This window comes from Sorex araneus, chromosome X (genome assembly GCF_027595985.1).
Source record: "Sorex araneus isolate mSorAra2 chromosome X, mSorAra2.pri, whole genome shotgun sequence".
Classification (NCBI taxonomy): Eukaryota; Metazoa; Chordata; class Mammalia; order Eulipotyphla; family Soricidae; genus Sorex; species Sorex araneus.
In genome coordinates, this window is record NC_073313.1 from 9,221,256 (window position 1) to 9,237,438 (window position 16,183).

At 60.0% G+C, this 16,183-nt stretch overlaps 1 protein-coding gene across 5 annotated transcripts in view; it reads left to right on the forward strand.

Annotated features, from left to right (window-relative positions):
- Nucleotides 1-4,008: 4,008 nt before the first annotated feature.
- The window catches only part of LOC101551001 (transducin beta like 1 X-linked), a 61,602-nt gene continuing 49,427 nt past the window's right edge, over nt 4,009-16,183 (forward strand). Inside the window, exon 1 of one of the 5 annotated variants that reach the window (XM_055122921.1) lies at nt 4,009-4,096. The gene's annotated coding sequence lies outside the window, so the exon portion shown is untranslated. Of the gene's footprint in view, nt 4,097-4,217; nt 4,237-4,473; nt 4,540-4,653; nt 4,791-16,183 lie in introns of those variants that run through there. The other 4 variants (XM_055122922.1, XM_055122919.1, XM_055122918.1 and 1 more) reach the window with 4 other exon arrangements.

The following is a 16,183-nucleotide window of genomic DNA, read 5'->3' on the forward strand; positions in this document are numbered from 1 at the left end:
TCCCTTCTCTCTCTCTCTCTCTCTCTCTCTCTCTCTCTCTCCCTCCCTCTCTCCCTCTCTCTCTCTGTCTCTCCTATTTCTTTGTCTCTCTGTCTCTGTTTCTCAGTCTCTCTGTCTCTGTCTCTCCACCCCCCTCCCCCGCCCTATTTCCCTAAACAAACTTCCCTCCCTTCCTTCCTTCTTTTTGGCGGTGCTCAGGGATAATCCTGACTTTGCACTCAGGGATCACTCCTGGCGGGGCTTGGAGGACCCTATAAGGTGCTGAAGATTGAACCCGTGCCAGCGTTGTGCAAGGCAAGTGGTGTGCTCCATGCTCGATCTCTCTCTGGTCGACTTCTTCTTTGGGGGGGGTGGGGGGACAGGTACACTCAGCAGCGCTCAGGGCAGTCAAGGATCACACCTGGCGGGGTTAGGGGGACCCTGTAGGCTGCCAGCGCTTGAATCCATACAGGCTGCATACGAGACAAATAGTCTGCCCATTGTCCTATATTTTTGACCCCTAGATAAATGTCTTCCAAGAAAACTGTTTCACTGCACTCTCCCACCGCCTCCTGAAGTTCTCTGCAAGGGAAGGCAGGCGGAGCCGGCAGGAGTGAGGAGGGAATTTTCCTTTTCCTGCGAAGAGCAATTGCTCCCTCCAGCCTGAGTCCGTGGCTCCCGAGAAGGTGGGCGGTGGGGGCCCCAGTTCCGACGCTGGGCACAGCCAGCGGGCCTGAGAGGAAGCTACAAGGCTGCCCGGTGGCGCTGGCGGGGTGGGGCCAGCGCTCCTGCAGCGGAGGGGCTCAGAGCAGACTGTTTACCAGTCCTAATTCACGAAGGACATTTCTGGCGGGGTGGTCGAGGGGGGCCAAGCAGAGGGGGAGAGCGCACCTTTCTTGAACGCACCTCTTGCTCCCCGCTTCAGCCTATTCACCTACAACAACGGAGTGACTGTTGTCGCTGATGGTGTTTTTAATTTTATTGACCTTCTGTTTCCGTGCCAAGGGTCTAAGCTGGACTCCAACAGATGAGAGCCGCGTGTCCTGCCGTGGCGCTTCATGCCCGGCCCGTGTCTGGCTGCTGTCAGGTGCCTTTGCCAGAGGTTCAGCATGCTCAGTGCCTCTGCCGGCTTACCTGTTATTTGTCTATCTCCTCCGTGATGGACGGCTCGTGATGGACAGCCTGTTTTAGGCGGATGGCTTACTTGCTGCTGGATTTTGAGAGTTCTTTGCATGGTTCAGATGCGAACCCCCATAGCTAGACATGAATTTTGCAAAATTTTCGTTTTGTTTTTGTTTGGGGGGACACATCTGGCAGTGCTCAGGGCTTGCTCCTGGCTCTGTACTCAGGAATTACGCCTGGCGGGAGCCGGAGGATACCAGTGGGTGCCAGGGAATCGAACTCAGTTTGGCCAAGTGCAAGGCAAGTGCCTTCCTGCTGTACTATGTTTCCGGCCCAGGATTTTGTAAATATTTTGTCTCGGTCTATGACTTGTCTTTTCATTTCCCGCCACTGTGTCTTCTACAGAGCAGATGTTTCCAATTTTAATGAAATCTAATTTATCTATTATTTTCTTTCACAGATCATGCTTTTGGCACGGTATCTAAACCAAAGTAATCTACATGTAGTCCAATGTAACCATGTAGGTATTTTATACTTTTGCATTCAGGCATATGGTCCATTTTGAAGTAGTTTTTGTGAGAAAGATAAAATCAAAGGTTAAGAGCCGGGGTGATAGTCCAGTTTGCCTTGCACACGGCAGACCCAGGTTTGATCCCGGCATCCCATATGGTCCCCCGAGCACTGCCAGGAGTACTTTCTGAGTGCACAGCCAGGAATAACCCCTGAGCACCGCCAGGTGGGACTCAAAAAGCCAACCCTCCCTCAAATTCAAAGGTTAGATTTTGGTTTTCTTAATACTTTTTTATTTTGGAGCCACATGCAGCTGTGCTCAAGGCTTACTCCTGCCCTTCCTCACAGGGATGACTCCTGGTGGTGCTCAGGGCCCCGCAGATGGCCCCCGGGAATGAATCTGGGCCAGCCACAAGGCAAGTGCCTACCTACTTGCTGTATTAATGCCGGGCCGGTACATTTATTATTGTTTTGCATAAGATGGCCAGTTGTTCCATAACCCTTGGCTAAAAAGCTATTCTTTCTCCACACATGTCCTTGCTCTTGTCAGCGATGAGCACAGCGTGTCAGCCCAGCGCATTGGGCCCATTGGGTTCTCCCATTCAGCTGAGCCCTGTAGCAGGATTGTCTCGGTTTGGTCAACCTCACCCTCCCCCAGCCCCGAGTCGCCCACAAAGGCAATGACCTCGTGGGCATTGCACGGAACCTGTCATTATGAGATTCATCTATTTGGGTGAATTCCTCCTGCCTTTGAATGAAAACGCTGGCTACTGTTGGGCTAGGGGGATGCAGATAGCGTTTGTTACAAGTACATTCTTGAACGCTGGTTCCTCCAAGTCAGCAAGCAAAATAATCATTCTTCTGCACCAGAGATACCGTTCCCCGGCGCCACGGCTGCGATCAGGGGCTCACCCCCTCTCTGTTAATCTTTTATCAGCGTGCCTGTTCCTCCCCTCCTCCCACACCCGCCACCCCCACTTTGCAGGGCTGCACGTTAGGGGGAAAAAAAATCTGCAAAACCAGTGGAAATCGTTTCGTTTTCCCGCCGACGCAGCGTTTCGGAAAGAGATGGGGGTGGGGCGGGGGGGGTGATGTTGAGGTTTTCTCTCCAAGGTCTGACAGTCCCTGGTGAATCCTGGTCTGTGATAAAAGCGAAGAACTCTTTTTTTTTTTTTTAATTGCTAGAAGGCGCCGGGCACGTCAAGAAACAGGCAAGGTAGAATCTGAGTGGCTGGTTTAGTGATCCTCTTAAAACTAGTAGCATCGGGGTCCATTTAGAGTGAGGATTCCACCTCTCCTTCCCAGACTTTAAATGATTGGCATCTGCCTAGTCATTCAAACACAGACAAAAAAGAAAAAGGAAAAGAAAAGAAATGGAAAGGCAAGAAAAGAAATGAAAAGAGAAAAGAAAACAAAAGAAAAGAGGTCTTTGCATGGGATTCCGCGGGGGAATTTCCCCTGCAGCTTTAAGCGGACTGGGGGTGGGGTTGGGCGGTTTGTGGTTGCGCGGCTACTCGAGGCTGTGCGGTAAGCCCGGGCCGCGTCCCCGCGCCGCCCGGAGCCGTAATGATGTCAACTTGTTATTTACTTTCCAAATCTGAATGACTGAGCAGGGCGAAAGGAGAATCCAGCCACCACAATGTGACCCTACAAGCGGAAAAAACGCCGCGCTCCCCGCCCCCAGCCCTGGCGGGCGGTGGGGGAAGGGAAGCACGTGTAACCCGGGCTGGGTGGCCCGGGACGCCCCTCTGAGCACTCTGGGGCGTGTGTGTGTGCACTTTGGGGTTTTGTGTGTGTGTTTTAAAATTTCTATTGCACTGTCCCAGAAGGGCGGACTCGAGGAAAGGTCCCCTGTAACTCTTTTAATTTGAATGTATATATACATATATATATATACATTTTTTTTTGCATGGGGGTGGGGGCGGGAAATGCCTTGAATGGCCAGCGATACAGAATAAGACACATTCTCTAGATTCACAGTTATGGAGACGCATTTAAAAAAAATTAAAATTGAGGTGCTCCGGGAGGCGAGGTAGCTCGCAACGGCCGTTTGAACATCACTGACGTCTGCCCGGGCTAGCAAAGTTGGCTGGGGTGAAGGAGGTCCGACGTTTCTTTTCTTTTTGTTTTTCTGCATCCCCCGGGAAGACCCTTTGGTGGGTAGCCCTTGCCCCGTCCAGTCCCTAGTCTGCACCCGAAACTGCAGCCGGTCCCGGGAAGGGAGCTAGTGCGGCTCCCGTGCAAAATGCTGAGTGTTGCGGATGGCCGAGGGAGGGGCGCGCTGGAGAGGTGTCCACCCGGCCAGAAACCCGGGCTGAGGGTGTGGGGCGAGCGGAGGTGCGCGGGGGTCCCCGAGTAAGTGGCAGGGAGGAAGCGGCGCCGGGGCCCCGGGTGCAGCCGGGGCTGGGCCTGGCGAGGCGTTGCAACATGAAACAGTCTTTGCAAACGCGCGACGTCGGAAGCCGGCGGCGCGCAGCGCGCAGGGGTGAGGCGTCCCCAGGGCTGGACCCCGCTGCACCCCCTCCCCCCAGGGCCCCTCGGAGCTCCGGGCCTCCACTCCGCAGTGCTCGCGTGTGCTCCCCCCAGCACTTCTGCCTCCTCCCCGGGAGGGGCTTTGAATCCAAGGTCCAGTTCTGCCCACGGGGGCAGGAGATGGGGGATGGGGTGGGGGATGGGGAAGGCCGCGTCCGACTGGCGCGCGCGGGGGAAGGCGGGGGGGGGTGTGTCGGGGTGTCCCAGTGCCGCGGAGTTTGGGGTCGCGGCCCATTGCGGGCCGGGAGCGCGGCCCTCTTCGGGGAGGTGGGGGAAGGGCACGGCGGCCGCGGCTCGGGTTCCCCTCCCCCCCGCCCCTCCGCCTCTTTGCAAATCACGGGGGTGGCGGCTCGGGTCCCCGGCGCGCGACACGGAGCGGCTGGGGCCGGGGCGCAGGTAGGCGGGCGCGCGGGCGGCGGGGTGGGCGCGGGCGGCGGGGTGGGCGGGGGCGGCGGCGCGCAGGGCGGGGGCGCGCAGGGCGGGGGCGCGCGGCGGTGCGGGCGCGCGGGGCGGCGGCGGCCATTCCCTGCAAACTTTGCGGCGCCGGCGCGCGTGGGGGCGTCCGGGGGGCGCGCGCGGCTGCCTCGGCCCCGGGCCCTGCTCGGCGGCGGCGGCCCCGGGCCCCGCGGCGCGGCCGGGACGACACGGTGAGTGCGGGCGCGCCGGGTGCGGGGGCGGGGGCCGGCGCCGCCCCGCGCTGCCGGGGGTCCCGGGCGCCCCGTTTCCCGGGCCGGGGGCGCGCGGCGGCCGGCCGAACAATGCCCGGCGGGGGCGGCGCGGCGGCGGGCCGCGGGGGGAAGCGCCACGCGCCCCCCGGCCCGAGCGCCCCTTTGTCTGGCGGGAGCCCCGTGGGGGGAGGGGAGCCCCCATTCAGCCCCCGGGCGCGGAAACGGCAGGACTCGCGGGCGCGGGGCCACGTCGCCGGCGCGGGGGGGAGGTGCCGGGCTGCACCCCCGGCGGGGCTGCAGGGCGCCGACCTGTTGCTTCGGGGATCCCCCCCCCCGCCCCATCGCACCCCCGGCGGGCGTCGCTAGGGGCGTGCTCCCCAGGGCCGCGCTCGGGGTGCCGGCAGAGGGACGGGGTGGCCCCGCGGGCGCCTGGAGGTCGCCGTTGGCGCGCGCGCCCCGCTCCGGGCCTGGAGTTCACGTGCGCGCCCGGGCCTGCTCGGCCGTCCCGGCGCTTCCCAGTCCCGGGCCGCCGTTTTTGTCTTCTCACCCCCTACCCGTCCCCTCCAGTCGCCAAGACGCTGCAGAGCGAGACCCTTCCCCCACCCCCAAGGAAATAACAGCCACTGCGGCTGGTGCTACTTTTTTTCTGCCCGACAGGGCACATGTGGTTGAAGCGGCAGTGTCTTCCGGTGGCGGCTTCTACCTGGCCGGGGGCAGGGTGCCGCCAGGGTGCCGCCGGGCCGTGCGGGTGGGAGTGGGCGGGAGCGCCCCGGGAAGGTCCTTGGAGGGAAGTTTCGTGGTTTGTTTTTTTTTTTGGTGGAGGGTGCCAAGTGGCTGTGCAGGATGCTAGGAAAAGTTTTCCACTGTTTAAAAAAAAAAAAAAAAGCTGGTGGAGATTGAGAGAGTCTCCGGGTGCAAGGTTGCGATTCAGATCCGAGCACGACGCCTTGGTGGTTAAGGTTTCTGGCGCTTCCAAGGCGCGCTGGGAAACCGGCGTCTGAATCCTGGACTGAGCCAGGAAGAAGTTGGAAAAAAACTCTTCTTCGTGGCCTCTCGCTAGATTGTGGGGCCGGGGAGTCAGGGAGTGGGCATGAGCGCCGTCCTCTCTGGGGCAGAGACGGGGGAGTTTGGAGAGACCCCCTCCCACCCGCGGGTTTTCCACCCGGAGTGGCCCAGGGACCCCCTTATGCGGGCACTTTTGGAGAGGACACGGTTGGAGCCCTTGAAAATGAGTGTCCGCCAGAGTGTCCCCAACCTCGGCCTCTCTCGTCAGCCCTTTCCCGACATGGGCAGATAAATGTTCAGAAATGCGTGTGACGATGGCAGCTGGGCAACCCCTGGGCTGGGCCGGGCTTGGCCATTGGGGGGCCAGGGGGCATTGTGGGAAGGGGGCTTCTGTGATGTTGTGTGTTGTCGGTTGTGAGTCTCTCTGGGAGTTTCAGGTGGGTCTTTCCTGCACAGGTGGTACACGTGGGCTCTTTGGAGGAGTGTAACGTGGACTGGTGGAAGGCAGCCACCCTTTGACGTTGCTGCCATTGACCTTGAGGCCTTGGGGCCTTCATGCGTGCGTGTAAAACGCCCTTCATTGGCTCGTGAGACCGGTAAGAGAGACTAGTGCTCGTGGCCAAGTTTGCTTTTTCTTGACACTCTGGAACTACCGGTGCCTTTGAGCTTGTTGCGCTTCTGGACCGATGAAATTGTTATCCTTACGTTTCTGAAATGCCATGTGGTGAGGGTTTTCCTCACACTGGCCACTAATTTCCTTTCTGCTGCCTTGGAACCGGACCACGGACGGGTGAGGGAAAGGAAGGAAGGTTAGATTCTGCGAAGTTCATCTCAGTGACCCAGAGGTGGATTTCCTTTTCATCTCAATGATCCTGAGGTGGAGTTTCCTTTTATGAGTTCCAAGTATCCCTCTTCTCATTTGGATTAAGAAAAAAAAAATTTTTTTTTTCTTTTTTTGGTGGTCACACTCACTTGTGCTCAGGGATCACTAATGGCAGAACTAACAAGACCGCATGCCACGCCGGGATGGAACCTGGCTCAGCCACATGCAAGGCCTTACCCACTCCCCTGTCTCTGTGGTCCTACGTTCCCCCGCCCCCCAAGATCCTTTTTTCCTTTTGGTTTTGTTTTGGGGGCACACTCGGTGGTGGCATATGACTCCTGGCTCTGCACTCGGGGATCACTCCTGGGGACATATGGGGGGCTGGGGAATGAACCTGGGTTGGCCCGGTATGAGGCAAGTGCCCGAAAAGCGTTGGAACCACCTTTTCTCTCTCCTCTGCATGCCCTCCAAGTCTGTCCCCTGATCCGTGTCCACGCTCAGTTGCCCAGAAGAACAGCTGACCACGTGCGTCGGTGTCGACGGAGGTATGGTGACTCACCGCAGCCCCAGTGCCAGGTGGCTGCCAACCCCGGGGGGGCCCAGAGCTTTGCGGGAGTGTTTCTCTGAGGGCTCCGTGCTGGCCTGTACAGCGGTTTCAGCAAGAGGGCTTTGGAGCTTGAGAAAGGAAGGACCCTTCAGCCTTTGTGGGCCCCCTGTGGCACTGTGCAGCGTGGTCCTGTGTGTGCTCCTGGCCCCCAGGGGGGTGGCTGCAGGTTCAGCACTAACGAAGTTTGTTCGGCACAGACGGAGGCTTTGAGTTTTCTCTTTCATCCGCCCCACTCCTGGGATGAGCCTGTTTCGTGTCAGCCGTTTTAGTGGGCAGTTCTTCGTTTGGCTTTTGGGCCACACCTCAGGGGTCATTTCTGGCTCTGATCTCTGGAATCAGTCCTGGCCACGCTGTGGGGAGACCGTGTGGGATTCTGGACATCCTAGGTACTGTTGCTCTCCGCACGTGTGGTCTAAAGCCCACACGGGTCTGTCCGCAACCCCCACGTTGGCAAAGGTGCTTTCAGAGTCAAGTGCTGTGGATCTGTTTCAGAGGCGAGAAGCACTCCGGGAAGCATTCTTTTTTGAACGTGTAGCTTTGGACAGAGTCTGACGGTGGCTTTGTGCTTCAGTTGCACTGGCTAGGATAAAGGTGTGGCCAGAAGTCCGAGCTGACCGCCTGTATGGGTGGTGGAGGGCGGACACCTCCCCCCAGCCTTTAATTGCCGCGTGGCTCGGGGGGTGGGGGTTGACAGGTGGGGGCTGGGTTACTATGAAGGCTCTGTGCTCTGAGTCCCGGCTTGTTCGGGGTACCCACACCCCCAGGTTTTCCGAGTCTAAGCTCTTGGCCTCAGAGTCTTGGTGTTAGATAAGGAACGCATTCCACCCAAGTGCGTCTTTGCATTCGTCCCTGAATTACGCGGAGTTCGAGCAAGAGGCGGGTCGGTGTCGTCACTGCGGTCTTGACCCCTGCTTCCCGAGTCAGGGTGGTTTATTTTTCCCACCTGAGTTCATGTGTCATTTGCGTAGTTTTGTCTTCCATGGCAGTGGGTTAACTCTCCAGTACTGACACGTCGCACCGGGTGCCACATAACCCGGAAGCCAGCTACTCTGGGCAAACACAGTCACGGACGCAGAAGGACACTAACCCCCCCACGACGAGGACTCACCCCCACCCCACGGTGAGCTGCAACCGTTCTCACTAATGTTCTTTCACAGAAATGTGTTTCCACCCTTCTGTCAGCCACCGAGGGGTAAGAGGCAGTAGGAAATGACTGCGGGCCTGCCACGGGGCCGGCTTGACAGGCGGTTGGGAAGTGGGGACCTGGGTGGAGGGAAGGGGACAGTGGTGGTGGCCTTGCAGCTGGGCTATTGGATGCCCGTAACAACCTCAGGAGCAGCTCTGTCAACCTCGGTGTTTAAAGCTGGAAAAACAAAAGTTTTAAGTAAGTGTGAGTGAGGGGAGCCCCCAGAGGTGACTCTGTCCGTTCGCCCGAACCCCTGCCATTTGTGAGCACTGGACGTGGGCTTGGTCAGAGGCCTTTGAGAGCTCGGGTCTGGTCTGAGCTGCCTTATGTCTTGCTGGATCTTGGGGACGCCCGCGTCAGTTTTGGCTCCTCGCACCAGGCCCTTCCCTGGGGGCCCCCTGGCTTCTCTGCTGAGCCAGGCCCGACTGCGGCTTCCCGTGGGGCTGTGTGTGCTGCCCCGCCAACCAGATGGACCCTGTCCAGTTCTTCCTGATGCTGCGCAAATAGAGTGTGTTGGTTTTATTTATTTTTTGATTTCGGGTCACACCCAGCGATGCTCAGGGGTTTCTCCTGGCTCTGCACACAGGAATTATCCTGGCAGTGCTGTGGGATGCCGGGGATCGAACCTCGGTCAGCCTCGTACAAGGCAGACGCCCTCCCCGCTGTACTGTGGGTCCGGCCCACACAAACACAGTTTTGATCTGGAAGCCAAACCTTCGAAACATCCTTTTTTTTTTTTTCTTCCCCTTTTTCTCCAAGTGGGAAAGATAAACTTTTTTTTTTCCACCCTATTTTTAGCAGGACGGAAGTCAGAGGCCCTTTGAGCGGATCGGGGTGTCCCCGCCCTTTGCTCCTCCTGTCCCTTCCTGCTGCTTCTTCCTGGATTCCGCGCCTGGGGTGGCGGGCAGGGACCCCACCCATGAGGGCAGCGTGGGCTCTCGACCTTTCCGAGGGAGACGAGAGGGCGGTCAGCGGCCAGGATGGCCCTGCCCAGTGTGCCCCGCGCTCTCAGGGCTCACTCCTGGCGCCGTCCGAGCTCTGCGGCCCGCACTGGCCCCTGCCCTCCCGGACAGCCCAGCCTTTGGGTTCTTGGTGGAGGGTCCCTGTGGAATGGTGTCAGCCCACAGCACCCCCTGGCCTTTCCTACCTGCTCCCCGTTGCCCGCCGGAGACGGCACCGAGAATGCCTCCTGGCCACTGGCCAAGTGTGCAGCCTCTGCCCTTTGGTCCCCAGACGTGGCCAGAACTTCTGGTGCCGGGGTGGGGCAGGGCGGGTGGCAGGAGAGACTTGATTCGCGTCTTCGTCTTTCGTTTGGTTTTGGGGGGCCACACTGGCCGGTGCGCAGGCTTCCTCTTGGCTCTGTGCTCAGGGGCCTGGTGGGCCCCTAGGGGTGCTGGGATGGATTCAGGGCGAGCGCTGACCACTGCTGCCACCGCTCCAGGCCCGGCCCCTTGGCGCGCTGGCTCCTGGACGCTTGGAAGGGTCTGTTCAAGCATCGCCTTCTCTAACCTTTGCGTTCCCGGCGACCAGGCCTGCCGTGGTCGAGTTCCGTGACTCGGATCCTGGTGGTGTCAGTGGGGCTGCGGGCAGGGAAATGCCGTACCCTGGGGGTCTCCCGGCTGCTCTGCTGAGCCAGGCCTGAGCGGGGCTTCCTAGTGGGGGCTCGTGTACCACCCCTGCCAACCAGACGCACCCCTGTGCAGTTGTCCCTGATGTTGCACAACTGAGTTGTGATGCCTTCGGAGGCCAGAAGTGGGTGTTTCTGAGTTTGGGGTACACTCCAGTCTCCCCGCCCCCAAAGACTGGGCAGGTAGGACGCTGTTGGCCTTGTCTTACCGGTGTTTTTGTTAACAAATGACAAAAACTCAAGGCATCAGTTACATCTGCTGCAGGCCTGTGACTCTCTGCCGCCGTCGTGCTGTCTGTCTGCCATTCTCACCCCCACCCCCTGAGTTGAGGGCAGCGTTCTTCAGCCTTTGCACACTTGTACCCTGGTACCCTGCAGCTAGGCTGCAGTGCCCCTGTCTATACTAGCTAGACTGCAGTGCCCCTGTGTACACCAGCTGGGCTGCAGTGTGCCTTTCTACACCAGCTAGGCTGCAGTGCCCCTGTCTATATCAGCGGGGCTGCAGTGCCCCTTTCTATACCATCCCTTGCCCCTTGGGGGTGGGTGTTATGAATGGCACCTGTGCATGGATTCACCCTCCCTCTACTCCGGGCACAGGACTAACCCTTCACCCCCGTGTTCCTGTGAGAATCTGTCAGCCTTTGCCCCCCCCAGTCACCCCATCTTCCTTCCCGCCCCTGGGGGTCGTGTCCCCAGGTGGGCTGACCCCTTTCAGTGCTCGCTGTGGCGTGATGGGCGTACGCACCAGCACCGGCCGCTGAAGCTACTGGGTGTGTGGCGGGGGGGGTGGGGGTGGCGTGCTCTGAGCTGGCTTGGTGTCTCGGTGCCACGTCAGCACCACGCGTGGCCACCAAAGCTGACGGGGGCCCTGGGCTAGCTTGGCGCGCTGAGCAGCTGCAGGGTGAGTCTCGAAGCTGCTCTGGGTGCCTTTGTGCGGTAGGAGGAGGTGCGGGTGTTGACAACGTGGCTTCTCACAGCTGTGGGCTGTGGGTTTCCCAGGTGCCATGCGTGGAGCCGGGACAGGGCCGGGCGAGGGGGGGCAGGCAGTAACTTCCCCTCGTATCTTGCCACGGAGCGTCCCGGGGAGGCTGTGAAGCGTGTCTGCCGACCCCAGCCCCTGCTGCTCTTTCAAACGTAGATTTGGTGGGGGCTGTACCTCGGTGTCCACATCACTGGACCAGGGACACCCACCTGTGCCGGCAGGAATGTCTCCCTGCCCCCACCCCTGTGCTCCTGGGTGGCCCTTGTCACTTCGGGTCCTGTATTCGGGACCCCTGCTGGGGTCTGAGGGGGTTAACAGGCGGGAGGGCGTAGGCCTGTGGGGTGGGGGTGAGCCGGGTGTAGGCCCGTGGGGTGGGGGTGAGCCGGGTGTAGGCCCGTGGGGTGGGGGTGAGCCAGCGTAGGCCCGTGGGGTGTGGGTCAGCCAGCGAAGGCCCGTGGGGTGTGGGTCAACTGGTGTAGACTCGTGGGGTGTGGGTCAGCCGGCGTAGGCTCGTGGGGTGTGGGTCAGCTGGTGTAGGCCCGTGGGGTGTGGGTGAGCCGGCGTAGGCCCGTGGGGTGGGGGTGAGCCGGCGTAGGCCCGTGGGGTGGGGGTGAGCCAGCGTAGGCCCGTGGGGTGTGGGTCAGCCAGTGTAGGCCCGTGGGGTGGGGGTGAGCCGGTGTAGGCCCGTGGGGTGGGGGTGAGCCAGCGTAGGCCCGTGGGGTGTGGGTCAGCCAGCGAAGGCCCGTGGGGTGTGGGTCAACTGGTGTAGACTCGTGGGGTGTGGGTCAGCCGGCGTAGGCTCGTGGGGTGTGGGTCAGCTGGTGTAGGCCCGTGGGGTGTGGGTGAGCCGGCGTAGGCCCGTGGGGTGGGGGTGAGCCGGCGTAGGCCCGTGGGGTGTGGGTCAGCCAGTGTAGGCCCGTGGGGTGGGGGTGAGCCGGTGTAGACCCGTGGGGTGGGGGTGAGCCGGCGTAGGCCCGTGGGGTGGGGGTGAGCCGGCGTAGGCCCGTGGGGTGGGGGTGAGCTGGGTGTAGGCCCATGGGGTGGGGGTCAGCCGGTGTAGGCCCGTGGGGTGGGGGTGAGCAGGTCCGTCGGTGGCTCTCGGCGAGGGGTGCCCAGAGCAGAGTGGCCGCCGGTGTAGGGGTGGGAGGCCGTGGGCTGCCCCCTCCGCTCGCAGGGCCCTTCCTGTGAGGAGGTCATGGTCCCGGGCAGGCACCCCACATGCTCGGGGAGCCAAGGCCAGGTGCAGTTCCCCAGGGCCATGGGTGACGTGCACGGCTTGCTGAGGTGTTTTGTGTTTGTTTTGGGGGCCCCAGTAGGCCATGCTCAGGAACGACCCCGGCAGGCTCGGGGGACCATACGCGATGCTGGGGCTCCGCCCAAGTTGGCTGCGAGCCCGGCCTGCGCCCTGCCCGCCGCAGCATCGCCCAGCTGCGTTAGTGGCTTTCCTCCGCAGGCGCGCTGAGGCTGGGGGCGGGAGGGCCTCTCGGGCGCTTGTTCCGTGGAAATCTCCTGCTGCCTGGAGCCCGTCTTTGTGTTCGTTCCGCAGTGCCTGGAGTGCGTATAGTGCGCGCAGGGTTGTGTGCAGTAAAGGAACAGGGTGTGGGGGTGTGGTGGGGGGAGGGGCCGAAGCACGCGCTCTGCAGGCCCCAGGCCTGGGCTCTGTCCATTTGGCACTTGGTGGAGCCCAAGGCCCGTTAGGAAGAACCTGCCCAAGGTGGCCGATTCACCAGTGAGTCCTTGAACAGCCACTGCCTGGGGTGCTCTTGAGTCAGTGGTTGGAGTGTGACTGTTAGTGGGTTGCGACGCGCCAGTCACTGGGGACACGGTGTCCGTGGTGACATTTCCAGGGCAGACCCTGTTGTGCCCCCGTGGCATCTAGAAGCTGCCGTGCCCCCGGCACGGGTGCCAAGTGTGGTGGCTGCGATCCCCCGCTTCCCGGCGTGCCTGGTGAAGGAACGCTTTGCAGTGACGGGAGAGCAGGCGTGCCGGGCTCGGCCAGCTTGGGCCCGTTCTGTGCCGAGAAGCCCTTGCGTTTGCAAGAGGTGCCGCTGCAGGGGCTCTCACTGAACGCCGTTTCTGCAGCGCTGCTGCTTCCAGCGGCCCGGGGGCTCCCACCAGGAGGTGGTGTGAGCTGGGGCGCGCCCAGGGCTGTGAGAGTGTCTCCTGCCAGGTGTGGCACCTGTGTCTGCCCACATGAACTGCTGGCGCTGTTGGCACATTTCAGAGTGCAGTGCTTTGTAGTGAAAAGAGAAAAACTCGGTCTTTGCGGGGGGCGGGGGGTTCCCTTTCCTTCCCTCCCCTCCCCTGCCCTCCTCCCCTCTTCTCTCCTTCCCTCTTCCTGTGGGAGCGCAGCTGGCTCTCACCTGCAGCCTTTGGGTGACGCTGATGGGTTGCTGCGCGCCCCCTCACTGTCCCGACCCCTCTGCTGCTGTCCACCACGCGCGCCCTTCACTAGTTCCTCCTCCTTCCCCCCCTTTTGTTTTCGTTTCGGGGATAGAACTAGACTCTTGTGTGTGCGCCCGGGATTTGCCCCTCCACGTGCCCTTTGTGGCCCCTGCAGAGAGCGGGGCCCTTGTCGTCCCATGGGCGCTGTTCATTGCGCCACCTTGGCAGTGGTGGCCGCGTGCAGGGCGAATTGCTCACTGACGCGCTTACCTGCCAGGAGCAGGGTTGCTTCTCTCTTCAGAAGGGAAACAGCAAGTGGACTGTATTTATTTTTATTTATATTATAAATGTTCAGGAGTTACTCCTGGCTGTGCTCTCAGGAATGACTCCTGGTGGTGCTTGGGGGACCCTGTGGGATGCCGGGGATCGATCCCAGGTCGGCCATGTGCAAGGCAAATGCCCTCCCTGCTGTACTATTGCTCCAGCCCCAGAGAGTGGATTTAAAAAAAAAAAAAATGGGGGGGGTCACACCCGGCAATGCACAGGGGTTACTCCTGGCTCATGCACTCAGGAATTACGCCTGGCGATGCTCGGGGGACCCTATGGGATGCTGGGAATCAAGCCTGGGTCACCCGTGTGCAAGGCAAACGCCCTCCCCGCTGGGCTATCGCTCCAGCCCCAGGACGTGGATTTTTAAAAGTAATTCTATCCATTGCTGACTCCGGGGAGATGCTCCCACTTACTTCCTGTCAAGAATTCAGTCTGAACTGGGGTTATTTGGAAAGGTGCTCCCTTTTGAAAATATTTTGGTTGGGGGGGGGTCATAGTCACAGCCCGCAGTGCTCAGGGCTCGCTCTTGGCTCTGTGCTCAGGAGTCACTGCCGGCAGGGCTTGGGGAACCCACCCCTGGTGCCGGGGGTCCCAGCAGGGCGGTGCCTGCAAGGTCAGCACCCTACCCGCTCCGCTGTACCTCTTGTCTCCTCCCTCTCCAAGTGAGAAGAGGGATGACAAAGCATTTCTTGCTGTGTCAGCTGTCCCTTGGAGTCTACCTGTCCAGGTGTGGGCAGCTGCAACGTGGTGAAAGCTTTGCTGCTCAGTGTGCCCAGTTCCTACTATCATGCACTTAACGCGTTGTGGGCCCCACCTCAGTTTCAGATGAGCGGCTCAGGGAGACCTCCGGTGGTCACAGTACAGGCTGTGAGCGCTGGCGCTTGGGTTGGTACAAAGTATCGAGCCAGGGAACCCTGAATGTGTGGGTCACCCCTCCCCACCCCCCCAGACTCCATTGAAATAACAAAACACAGTTTCCCCAGTAATGGTGTGTGGAGCTTGGTAATTGGAAATCTGAGGTGAGCACAGTGATTTCTCCGTGGCGAACGACAGTGCATGTGACGAGGCTAAAGACCGAGTGAGCCCACGCAGCGCGCTCTCTCGCACTACTGCGTGAGGAGCTGGGCTCTGCTTTCTGGTTGTCTAGCTATATCTTGTCTTTTTTTTTTTTTTAGAGGGTGGGGGATGGTGGTGGGGACCATCCTGGACGGGTTTGCAGAAAGGTGAGTGCAGACAGCAGAATGCACGGTTCTCCCTCCCGTTCCCGTGTCCTAAGAAACTCAGAAGTGAACAGATGTTTAAACCTAGACGCTGCAGGGCTGCACTGATTAAGGGGTGTGGAGAGGCTGTGCTAAAAGTAACCGTTCCGGGGGCTCCAGTTACCTTTGGCCCCACAGGTGTGGGTGTCTGGTGGCCCCCACTTGACAGGTGGACTTTCTGTGGAGATGCACGCCATATTCTCTTGGGATTCACATGGATACTTGTAACTCCTAGCCCTGCACAGGCAAACACTCCCAGGTGCGGTTTGCCAGGTTTGCCAGCGGATCTGTATAAAATTTTCCCTTTGGGTTCACCTGACGTGCCAGGTTCCTTTTAACCCAGTGCACGCAGATTTTGCTGCAAGACCTTTCTTGAAGCTGTGCATTTAGGGGTCTTAGAAATTGCCTTTCGGGGCTGGAGCAAATAGCACAGTGGGTAGGGTGTTTGCCTTGCTCGCGGCCAACCCGGGTTCGATTCCCAGCATCCCATAGGGTTCCCTGAGCACCACCAGGGTTAATTCCTGAGTGCAGAGCCAGGAGGGACCCCTGTGCATCACCGGGTGTGACCCAGAAAAGCAAAATAAAAAAAAGCAAACCAAAAAATAAAAGAAAGAAATTGCTTCTTCCAGGCCAGAGCAATAGTCCAACAGAGGGTGACCCGGGTTCGATCTCCGGCATCCCATAGGGTCCCCTGAGCACCGCCAGGAGTGATTCCTGAGCAGAGCCAGGGAGTAACCCCTGAGCACTGCTGGGGTGTGACCCAAAAAGCAAACAGAACAGGAAAAGAAATAGCCACTTCCTAGTGCCTCTTTCCATTCTTTAGCAGATTTTTTTTTTCCTTTTGGGACACACCCTGTGATGCTCAGGGCTCATTTCTGGCTCTGCACTCAGGAATCACTCCTAGCACTGCTGGGGGGGGGGGGGGGCCCTATGGGCTGCGGGGAGTAGAAGCCAGGTTGGCCGTGTGCAAGCCAAGTGCTCTCCCCGCTGTACTGTCGCTCTGGCGCCTCTAGTGGATGTAGCGGTTCTTACTGAGGTGGGCCAGCACTGACCGTTCTTCGCTGACCTCTGTCATCTCTGAGCCTTCCTGGCCACACGGAGGCCCCTTGGATGCCTCTTTCCTGCCTCTAGATTGCCCTGTACTGGGCTTTTTTTTTTAAGGTGTTCC